Source organism: Elephantulus edwardii, unplaced genomic scaffold, assembly GCF_000299155.1.
Source record: "Elephantulus edwardii isolate Elephantulus edwardi_28Jun2011 unplaced genomic scaffold, EleEdw1.0 scaffold00209, whole genome shotgun sequence".
In the NCBI taxonomy this organism is placed as follows: domain Eukaryota; kingdom Metazoa; phylum Chordata; class Mammalia; order Macroscelidea; family Macroscelididae; genus Elephantulus; species Elephantulus edwardii.
The window spans coordinates 1,855,619-1,867,041 of record NW_006399959.1 but is presented as its reverse complement, the minus strand read 5'-3'; the positions used below and the strand labels follow the sequence as shown (position 1 = coordinate 1,867,041).

The 11,423-nt window shown below is 41.1% G+C and overlaps 1 protein-coding gene across 1 annotated transcript in view; it reads right to left on the bottom strand.

Moving 5' to 3' along the window:
• Positions 1-11,423, bottom strand: part of ADCY9 (adenylate cyclase 9) — a 210,918-nt gene that overhangs the window by 116,982 nt on the left and 82,513 nt on the right. The gene's annotated exons all lie outside the window — the stretch shown is intronic.

The following is an 11,423-nucleotide window of genomic DNA, read 5'->3' as shown; positions in this document are numbered from 1 at the left end:
TGAGGAGAAATGCAGCATCAGGATTGGTGGAAGATCTATCAACAATCTGCATTATGCAGATGACACAACCCTGCTTGCTGAAACTGAGGATGACCTCATGCTGCAGCCTTCAATATGGATTGAGGCTCAATGTCAAGAAGACAAAGATTCTCACCACTGGGCCAATTGGCAGCATCAGGATGGATGGTGAAGAGATTCAGATTGTTCACAACTTTAGATTGCTTGGCTCCAGTCAACACTCTTGGCACCAGCGTATTGCGATGGGAAAGTCTGCTGTTAGGGACCTCTCCAAAGTACTGAAGAGCAATGGTGTTACTCTGGAGACTAAGGTGTGTCTGATATAGGCCATGGTCTTTGCAATCACTTGTTATGCATCAGAGAGTATGACTAGGGAGGATAGAAGGAGAATTGATACCTTTGAGCTGTGGTGCTGGAGAAGAGTACTGAGTGGACCATGGGATGCTAAGAAAACAAAGAGATTCATCCTGGAGAGGATTAAACCAAGCTGATCCTTGGAGGCAGGGAGTCTGAGGCTTTTTCTGACATACTTCGGACATGTTGTAAGGAGGGACCGGTCCTTGGAGAGGGACATCATGCTTGGGAGGGTAGAGGGACGGCGTAGGAGGGGAAGACCTTCTATGAGAGGTGGATTGACTCAGTGACTGGGGTAATCGGGATGGTTGTGTTGGAGGCAGTGTGATCGGTACAGGATAGAGCAGGGTTTAGGGCTGTTGTACATAGGGTCACTATGAATTGCAAGTGACTCGACAGCACATAACAACAACTGAGTAGTAACCAGGTAAATGCATACACATTGCTTGGAACTATGCCTGGCATGTACGTATTATGCGTGTGTTGAAAGCAATATTCAAATAGATAGAGGAAATGGTTGTTAGTGTTGTTAGGTGCTGTTGAATTGACTCTGATTAAGAACAACCTCATGTTGCAACACCCCCATGATACATCTTGAAGGATATGTACATGTACAGCCAAGCACAATCAATAGGAGTGCATCTAAATTCCAAAATCAATCTCCATAATAGTCTATGTGTTTCCTACTGCCAAAGGGGCCCTTTAGAGTAATGAGAGAAGATCTTCACCCTGAAACCCACAGCGTCCCTTTTCAGCAGGAAGTAGCTAAGAGAATACGCCGTCCCCTTTTCCTTATGACTCAGGGTGAAGTCTCTCTCAGGGAGGAGTGATAGGGAATGGCAAAGGATACACTGACAAAGAAGATTAATCAGAACTGGCTTTGACAAGCACTGTGGCATTTGGACAAGAACAAACTGGGAGGAGGGTAGAAAGAATAGTGCAACAATGAATGAGTGGAAGCCCAAAATCTCTGTAAATTTTTATGAAAATTAATAAAATATAATTATAGAAAAAAAAAAAGAACAACCTCATGTGTGACAGAACAAAAGCCTACCTATTGCTGCACCATCATCACAGTCCCTGTCATGCTCACGCCCACTGTGACAGTCACTGTGTTTATCCATCTCGTTGAGAGTTTCCCTCTCCTTTTCTGATCCTCTACTTTCCCAGGAATAATGTTCTTTTCTAGAGACTGGCCCCTCCTGATAATATGCCTACATGAGACAAAGTCTCATCATTCTTGATTCTAAGGAGTAGGAGTACTCTGGCTATATTCCAAGGCAGACTTTGTTTGTTTGTTTGTTTGTTTGTTTTTCACAATTCACAGTGTATTTTATTTTCTTTGCCAATACCACAATTCTTCAAAGGAATCAACTCTTCAACTTCCACATGCTTATGAGGCAACTGAAAAATTACAGCTTGGGTCTGTTACACCCTCCTCCTCCTCTCTGCTGTGGTGCTATAAAGAGGCCCTTCACAGCCAAGTTGTCCTGTAGTGGCCTATAGAAGGTAAGGGAGTTGTCCTTTAGTGGCCTATAGAAGGTAGGGGAGATGCTGAATCAGGTTTCTGAAGCAGCAAATCTTTATAGAAACAGACTGTCCCATCCTTCTCCTATGGGAGCAGTTGGTGAGTTCAAATCACTGACCTTTCAGTGAGCAGCTGAGTGTTTTAATACCACCTCTCTAGGGCTCCTTTCCTAAATAAAGACAGGAGCAAAGTGAGACTTCCACTGAATAAAGCACAATCATCCCTCTCACAATGGAAAGCATGCTTGTTCTCTAAGTCCTTTCATTCCTTTCTCTTTGAGCTCAGTCATTTTCCCTTTTAGATCCTGTGAAATGTAGATGGAAGTCAAAGTTATGACTGGATTAGGACATAAGGTTAGAGAGTTGATACAGATACAGTTCTGAGACAGCATCAGGAAGGGAGACTGCTGATCCTGCCAGGTCCAAGTATACAGCTCCTGATGCTATTGTTGTTTCTGCATGCCATCAAGTTGGAACCAACTCATAGCTGACCCTCCAGAGAGTTTTCAGAGGCTGTAAATCACACAGGAGGAGATTTAACATCTTTCTCCGGAGGAGCAGCTGGTGGATTCGAACCATATGTCTTTGGGCTGGAAGAGCAGCTCTTTACCACTAGGCCACCTGAGTTGCCTTTACTAACAGTTATAAAAGACAAAGCCATTTGCCAGATCAGGAGCTGCTTACCAGGTGTCAGAAAACACAATGATTTGTTCCAAAACCACATCCGGCAAAGTAAATGCAACATTCTCCTAGGGCCATCCATCTTCCAAAGGCCAAAGAGAAGGGTGAGGTGAGGATATGGTTAAGAACCAACACGTCTCTATGTTTTAAGTCTGAGATGGTGACACTGATCTCTGCTACCCTTATAGGAACATGGCACCATAGAGTAGATGTCTTAGTCATGCAAATGCTGCTGTAACAGAGATGCCATGGAGTAGATGTCTTAGTCCCCTAGTGCTGTTGTAACAGAGACACTATTGACTGTTCAAGAAGCTGAACTCTATGAAGAAGAGAGTAGCATCAGGATCAGAGGAAGATCTAGAGAAGGACATCATTCTTGGAAGAGTGAAGATATAGCACAGGAGAGGAAGACCCAGATGCGATGTATTCATACAGTAACTGGGGCAATGGAGGTAGATGTCTTAGGGTTAGTGAGATTGGTTCAGGACAGGGCAGGCTTCAGAGCTGCTGTACATAGGGTCGCTATGAATCACAGATGACTCAATGCCACATAACAACAACACTGAAAGCCAACTGCTTCAATTTTTCCCTCAGAGTGGCTAGTAGGTTTGAACCACCAATCTTTCAGTTGGCAGTTTTATATTCAGTTCACTTGGGCTACTAGGGCTCTTTCCACCTACGGCTGGTATCCCATGCCTCTACTGACACCAATTCCAAGCCCCTATAACTTCTAGGAAAAGTCACAAATATCCCACATTTCCTCCTGAGTTGTGTATACACTGCTTCTGGCCCACCAGTCCACACCTGTCTTCTGTCTTGGAGCAGAGGTCGTGCTGGTGTACTGCACTACAATGAAAAGAATGTGAGAATGCAGTGTGAGGGTCACCCACCAAGATTCAACACCAACCAACTTAAAGCTTTTACTCATTTCTGACACCTTTATAATAGGAGTCTCCCAAGTATCATGTGAGAAATGAGGAACAGAATCCATTACAGAACTCTGACTCATAGCAGCCCCTACAGGACAGAGGAGAAGTGGTTCCCAAGCTGTAAGCTCTATGGAAATAGCCTGTCTCATGCAATAAGCTCAAGCTGTGCTGTGGGGGATGCATGTGGTACTGTTGATGAGCTGTTGTTGTGTTGGCTTTTTTTTTTCTTCTTTCCTGATTTCCTCCTTTGCATTTTCACTTAAGTCAAAAAATCCTCTCTAGAGGAGGAAGAGAATTGACGTTTTAGTCTCTGGACTTCTTTTTTACTGTCCTATTTCTGCTTTTAAGCAAGCCCTCAGTGAGGAGGCTGAGTGCTATCATATGTTCTTATTTGTTTGTGACTTTAAAAATAATTGTTCTTGAAAATGATGCTCAACTAAGCAAATGGTAAAGGAGTCTCCTGTTGAGCATACAGTGATGGTTCCAGGTTAAGTATTAACACTAGGCACTTTACCTGCTGATTGAACTGTCTTCGATAATTATCCTGTGTAATACTTTTCATTTCCATTACCTCATTTGATTTTCCAATGAGACAGGTGAAATAACTGTATCTCCAGTGAAGATGGGTAAGCAGAAGTCGCAAGCTCAATCAGTGCTCAGTCATATAAACTGGTGGTAAATTTCCACCTCACCCAAGAAGATGCAGAAAATCAAAGCTCAATGAATAAGTGGAATCATGCATGAAACCAGCCAGAGTTATAACTTCCTAGAGAACCAAAACCTATGGCCTGGTCCTCAAGCACAGTGACCCTGAAAGACAAGGCAGAATTAGCCACAGAGCTTCTGAGGTTATCTTAGAAGTGACCTTGAGGAGATGTCATCTCATAATTTCTGGGGCAGAACAGTCCCTGGAGAAGGACACCATTTTTGGTAAACTAGAAGATTCGTGACAGAGGAGGCCTTCAAAAAGATGGTAGCACACGTGCAGCAGATTAGAAAGATGGCAAGGGACCAGGGAGGGCTTTGTTCTGCTGCACACTCTTAATGAGAGTCTCACTGATTCACTGGCATCTCACAACAGTCTTCACACAGCAGACAGCCTCGTCTCAAGGAAAAGAGCTTAAACTTCATCTTTTGGTTAACAGCTGAGTGTTTTAACCACAGATCATGGGAGGTCCCTTTCCAAAGAACAGCAGGTTCTATAAATCACAGGAGAAGAAGCATAATTTCTTGGGTTTCCATCCTCATTTTTCCATTCAAAAGAGCTGGGCTCAACCGAACCGTTTCCATACTCGAGAAGTAAATGGCTACAAGTGTTGGTAACACTCTAGGATCACAAACTAAGGACTTAATTACAAAACTGGAAAAAAAATGTATAAAGAAAAACCTGATAACTTGTGATTTTAACTAAAAATCTTCTTTTTGTTGTTATTTATCTGAATTCATTAATATAAATGGAAATATATACTATGCTCCCCTCACTATTATTTGATTAACTAAACTATGAGTCAACAGCACTTAACAACAACTACAAACTAAACCAAACCAGAATACAGGTCCAGTTATTGGTTGAACTGGATTTCCTAGTTACCAGAATCTGTAAATAGAAATTACTTGAAGAGTGGGGATGAAGAGAGAGTTCTTAGCACATGATATGATGCCTACAGAGCCTGGAGAGCTAAGCTGAGGTAGATCAGGATGACACGAAATCCAACAGCCACCTGTAAGTCAGCCTGTGCACGTGCAGGTGTGATTTTACCAACCCACAGGGGTTTGCGGTTGCCTTCTGTGTTTTCTGACACATCACAGTTCGGACAAGTCAAGCACTCTATCACCTTTTTGACATAATTTATGCATATTTTAAGCACTAAGTAATCTGAAGTTACTTCTATTATGATATGCTTGATGGTTTGGTTTTTTCCCCTTATCTTCCACTGGGTTTTGAGTGAGAGTTTACAGAGAAAATCAGCTTTCTATTAAATCCTTCATACATAATTTGTTTTACATTAATTACAGTCCCCATTGTAACAGGGAGCCCTGTTGGTTTTGCACTACCAATCCAGGGGCAGGTAGTTCAAATTCACCAGCTGTTCCACAAGCAAATGACGGGCTATCTCTGCCCATGTGGTTTACAACCTCTGAAAACCTGCTGGAGGATCTGCTATGGGTCGATCTGACCCAATGGCAATAAGTGAGTAAGTGTATTATAACAGGATTCTTCCTCATTTTTCCTCATAATTCTCATTTTTATTCATCCTCCTATTCTACCCCTTCCTGGTCCTGAGACTTGGCTCTGTTATCATTCTTCAGAGCTGGAGCAAAATTTATCCCTTTGACTCAACTTTCACCCCAACAACAGACAGACCTAGAATACAAACACCACCACGAGGGAGGCAGTCACTCCTCTGAACCAAAATCACTGCCTGCCCAAAGTCCACTGTGCTGTTGTTGTTGTTGTTATGTGCCGTCGAGTCGTTTGCGACTCATAGCGACCCTATGCACAACAGCCCTAAACCCTGCTCTATCCTGCGCTAACCGCACTGCCTCTGACACACCCATCCCGATTACCCCAGTCACCGAGTCAATCCATCTCATAGAGGGTCTTCCCCTCCTACGCCATCCCTCCACCCTCCCAAGCATGATGTCCCTCTCCAAGGACCTGTCCCTCCTGGCAACATGTCCAAAGTATGTCAGACGAAGCCCCAGAATCCTTGCCTCCAAGGAGTAGCTTGGTTTAATCCTCTCCAAGATGAATCTGTTTGTTTTCCTGGCAGTCCATGGTACATTCAGTACTCTTCTCTAGCACCACAGCTCAAAAGCATCCACTCTCCTTCTGTCCTCCCTAGTCACTGTCCAACTCTCTGATGCATAACAAGCGATTGCAAAGACCATGGCCTGTATCAGGCGCACCTTAGTCTCCAGAGAGACACCGTTGCTCCTGAGTACTTTAGAGAGGTCCCTAACAGCAGTGTAGCTGAGGCAATTCTACCTCATCAGGTTGCTGAGGCTGTAAGTGTTCACCAGCAGAGACTGCATCACCCCTCCTCTACAGAATGAATCCAAACCACTGACCTTTGGTCAGTCCCCAATATGAAACCCACCATACTCACAGGACACTTACATGCCACACACTTCTGTTTGTTCCTTGTTACAAAAATTCACCAAAGAAGACATTCATATGGCAAACAAACACATGAAGAAATGTTTAAAATCCCTAGCTTTAAGAAAGATGTAAATCAAAACAACTATGAGATATCCTCTCACCCCAGTAATAATAATAGCAAAGTTCAACTAAGCCCAAAACAACAAATTATGTGGACAAAGTGGAACCCTTACTTGGTGGGAGTGTAAAATGGTGCAAACACTATGGAAGGTAGTATGGCACTTCCTCAAAAAGTTGGAAATAGACATACCATTTGACCCAGCCATTCCACTACTGGGAATATACCCTAAAGAAACCAGAACTACCACCCAGATGTATGCACACCCATGTTTACTGCTTCATTATTCACAACAGCAAAGAGATTGAGGCAAGCCCATCAACAATTGAATGGACAGAGAAGCTATGGTATAGTCACACAATGGAATACTATGCAGCATTGAAAAACAAGGAACTCATAAAATATTACACAAATGGCTGACCCTAGAGGACATGACGCTGAGTGAAATATTTCAGTCACAAAAGGATAAATACTGCATAATGCCACTGTTATAAAATAAGACTGACATGCTGGTTGGCAGGAAACTAAGAAAAGAGGGGATAAATAATAAACATTACATTTAAGTAGATGAGGGAAAGAACTGTCTAAAAGAAATATATTATTAAGTATTATTTGCATAACAAAGCTCCAGAATAAGAGGTGCATAGCAAAGTAGTCTGGGGAGGGGGTTGGGGGGGAAATTGTACAACAATGAATCTTTTTAAAGAGAAAAGCAAATGGGGGATGTGGTGGTAGAGAGGAAAATGTGTAACAATGAATGAATGGAAATCCAGGTATTCTGTAAACTTTTGTTAAAATATCAATAAAGTAAGAAGAAGAAGAAGAAGAAATATAAATAAAAAAATAGATATAATTTAGGATCATCTAAATGGTAAATGTTTCTTTTGTCAACCCTGCAGTATTATAATTTTAGGGGTATTTTAAAAATTTATTTTAGGGTTATTTATTATCATTTTAGGTTTGTTTTGTTGTTGTTCTGTACCACTGAGTTGGAACCAACTCATAGATGACCCTCCAGCAGATTTTTCGAGACAGTAAATTGCACAAAAGGAGATTGTTCATCAGTCTCATGCAAAGCAACTGGTAGATTCAAACTGCATGCCTTTAGGATTGCAACACAGCTTCTTACCACTAGACTACCACAGCCTATTATTTTACTTTATACAAATAAAAAAGCCACAAATAACAGGAACCTGGTGACACGCTATTAACCAAAAGGTCCTTCAGAATCCATCCAAAAGGTCCAAACCACTCTGCAAGAGAAAGACATGGCAGTGTTATAAATAGAATCATGTCCCCTTCCCCAGATACAAACATGTAATGTGGAACTTGTCCTGAGAAAAATACATCATTCTTGGAATGATGGAGGGTCAGTAAAAGATAGGAAGACCCTCAACAGGATGGACTGACATGGTGACAGCAGAATTGGGCTGAAGTGTACCAGAGATGGTGAAGATGGTACAAGACAGGAAAGGATTCAGACCTGTTGTTCACAGAATCAACTATATGAGTCATACTCGACTAGATGGAACCTAACCATAAAGAAAGCAAAGGTCATAATAAAGAAAGAAGAGAAAGAAAATGCCAAAACAGATGTCAGAAGAAACTATAAAAATTGCATTAAAGTATCAAGAAGCCAAAACAAGGGGAAGAAATGCTGAAGTAAAAGAGTAGAACAGAAGATTTTGAAGGATAGCTATAGAAGACAAGGCAAAGTATTACAATGAAATGTGCAGAGAGTAAAAAGAGAAGAACTCACTCCACATTTCTCAAGCTGAAAGAACTAAAAAACAAATTCAAGCCTTGAGTCGCAATTTTGAAAGATGCTATGGGCAAAATCTTGGATGATCGAAGAAGTAGCATTAAAAGAAGATGGAAGGAATACAGGGTCACTGTACCAAAAAGAACTGGTCAACACTGAAAAATTTCAGGAGCACCATATAAACAAAAGCCAATGACAACAAAAGAAGTTCAAGTTGCAGTGAAGACACAGGCAAAAAAAAATAAGGCTCCAAGAGCAGATTGACATTTTTCAATGGATGCAAACTTAGACGTGCCCACTAGTCTATGCCAAGATATTTGGAGGACAGCTGACTGGCCAACTGACTGGAAGAGTCTAATATTTGTTCCCATTCATTTTTTTTTTAATTGGGAAAAACATATTGGGGGTACAAGGAGGTGAGCAGTGGGGGCAGAAGGGTGAGGATGGGCAGGGATGAAAATTACAGGGGTGCAGTTGCAGAGCTGTACAATTTGGTTGGAGGGGGGAGTAGGTGAAAGAAATGAAAAGGATCCAGTGGGAATCAGATGCTACAGGGGAGTGGTAAGTATATTCCAATGGTGATTAAACCAACTGTCTGATTTGGGAACTGGATGCCGACTCTCTGGCTTCTTCATGCTGAACAGGGGCATAGATGTGAAAGGGGAAAGGGAGGATACTTTATCACCTTACTGGTGGTCTTGGGTTAAAGCTGCTTGCCTTCTTGTTCTTGAACAAGATCATTAATATCATATGCAAGCAAAATATTGCTGAAGAGTATCCAAAAACAGCCAGAACAGCACATAGATAGGGAAATGGCCAGTTCAAGCTGGGTTTAGAAGAGGTCATGGCACTAAGGATATCAATGCTGATGTGAGATGGATGCTAGCTGAAAGCAGAGAATATCAAAAGAATGTCCATCTGTGTTTTATTGACTATGCAAAGGCATCTGACTGTATGGATCACAACAAACGATGGATAACATTGAGAAGAATGGGAAACCCAGAACACTTAATTGTGTTCATTTGAAATCTACACTTAGACCAAGAAGATATTATCCAAACAGAATAAGGAAACACTATATGGTTTAAAATCAGGAAAGGTATATGTCAGGGGTGTATTCTTTCCCCATACATATTCAATCTACATACTGAGCAAATAATTCATGAATTAGGACCCTAAGAAAATAAAGAATGTGGCATCAGGATCAGAGGAAGATCCATCAATAACCTGCATTATCCATATAACACAACTTTCATCACCATTGACTCTTCATCATATATTGTTTTATGAAATTCTTCTGTGTCAGCCAATTGTCTTTGGTATAGTGCCTCTGTGTACTTCTTTTGATGCTTCCTGGTTATTGAACACTCTACCTTCATCATCCCTAAGTATTTTAACTCAAGGCTTAAACTTGTTCTTCAGTTTCTTCAGCTTAAGAAATGCCAAGCCAAAGAGGAGGTAAAATTATCTCTCTATGCAGATGATATGATAGTATACTTAGAAAACCCTAAAGACTCAGCAAGAAAACTATTGGACATAGTTGACCAATTCGGCCAAGTAGCAGGATACAAGATCAACATACAAAAATCAGTTGGATTTCTCTACAGTGACAAAGAGAATACAGAGCCAGAACTAAGAAAAACAATACCATTTACAATAGCTAATCACAAGATTAAACACTTGGGAGTACATCTAACCAGAAGCACAAAGGATCTATTCAAAGAAAATTACATTACTACAAGAAACAAAAAGAGACCTGGAGAAGTGGAAGAATATCCCTTGCTCATATTGTGAAAATGGCAATACTACCAAAGGCAATTTACATGTTCAATGCAATCCCAATACAAATATCAATCCCATTCTTCAACGAGATAGAAAAGGCACTCTCCACCTTCATTTGGAATGGAAAGAAGCCCCAGATAAGCAAAGCACTCCTTAAAAATAGAAAAAAGGTAGGAGGCATCTTAATCCCTGATTTCAAATCCTACTACACTGCCGTGGTAGTTAAGTCAGCATGGTACTGGTACAACAACAGACAAATAAATCAATGGAATAGAATTGAGAACCCGGAAATCATCCCATCTATTTATGGTCAACTGATTTTTGACAAGGAGATGAAATCAGTTAGGTGGGGAAACGATAGCCTTTTTAACAAATGGTGTTGGCAGAATTGGAAAACTATCTGCAGAAGACTTAAGCAAGATCCACACCTCACTCCATATACAAAAAACAACTCAAGATGTATTATGGACCTAGGACTAAAACCAAGGGCAATAAACTGCATTAAAGAAAAGCTCGGGAAAGAACTTTAGTAGTTCTAATCTATAACATAAAGTCTTCCAAATATCCTGAAAAATCTACAGATGAATGGGACCTTCTAAGAATCACATCACTATGCACATCCAAAAACTTCTCCAACAGAATAAAAAGGGAAGCCACAGACTGGGAAAAAAGTGTTTGGTAATGACATGTCAAATAAGGGACTTATATCCAGAATTTATAAAATACTTGAGCACCACAAGATAAAGGTAAATAATCCAATAGAAAAATGGGCAAAGGATATGAACAGATGCTTCACCAAAGAAGACATTCAGATGGCCAACAAGCACATAAAGAAATGTTCAAAATCCCTAGCTCTAAGAGAGATGTAAATCAAGACAACTATGAGACATCATCTCACCCCAGTAAGCCTAGCAAAATTTAACAGAGCAGGAAGCAACAAATGCTGATGAGGCTGTGGAGAAACGAACCCTTATTCACTGTTGGTGGGAGTGTAAAATGGTGCAACCACTGTGGAAAGTGGTGTGGTGCTTTCTCAAAAAGTTGCAAATAGAGATACCATTTGACCCAGTAATTCCACTACTGGGAATATACCCCCGAGAGACCATAACTGACATCCAAGCAGATATATGCATACCCATGTTTATCATG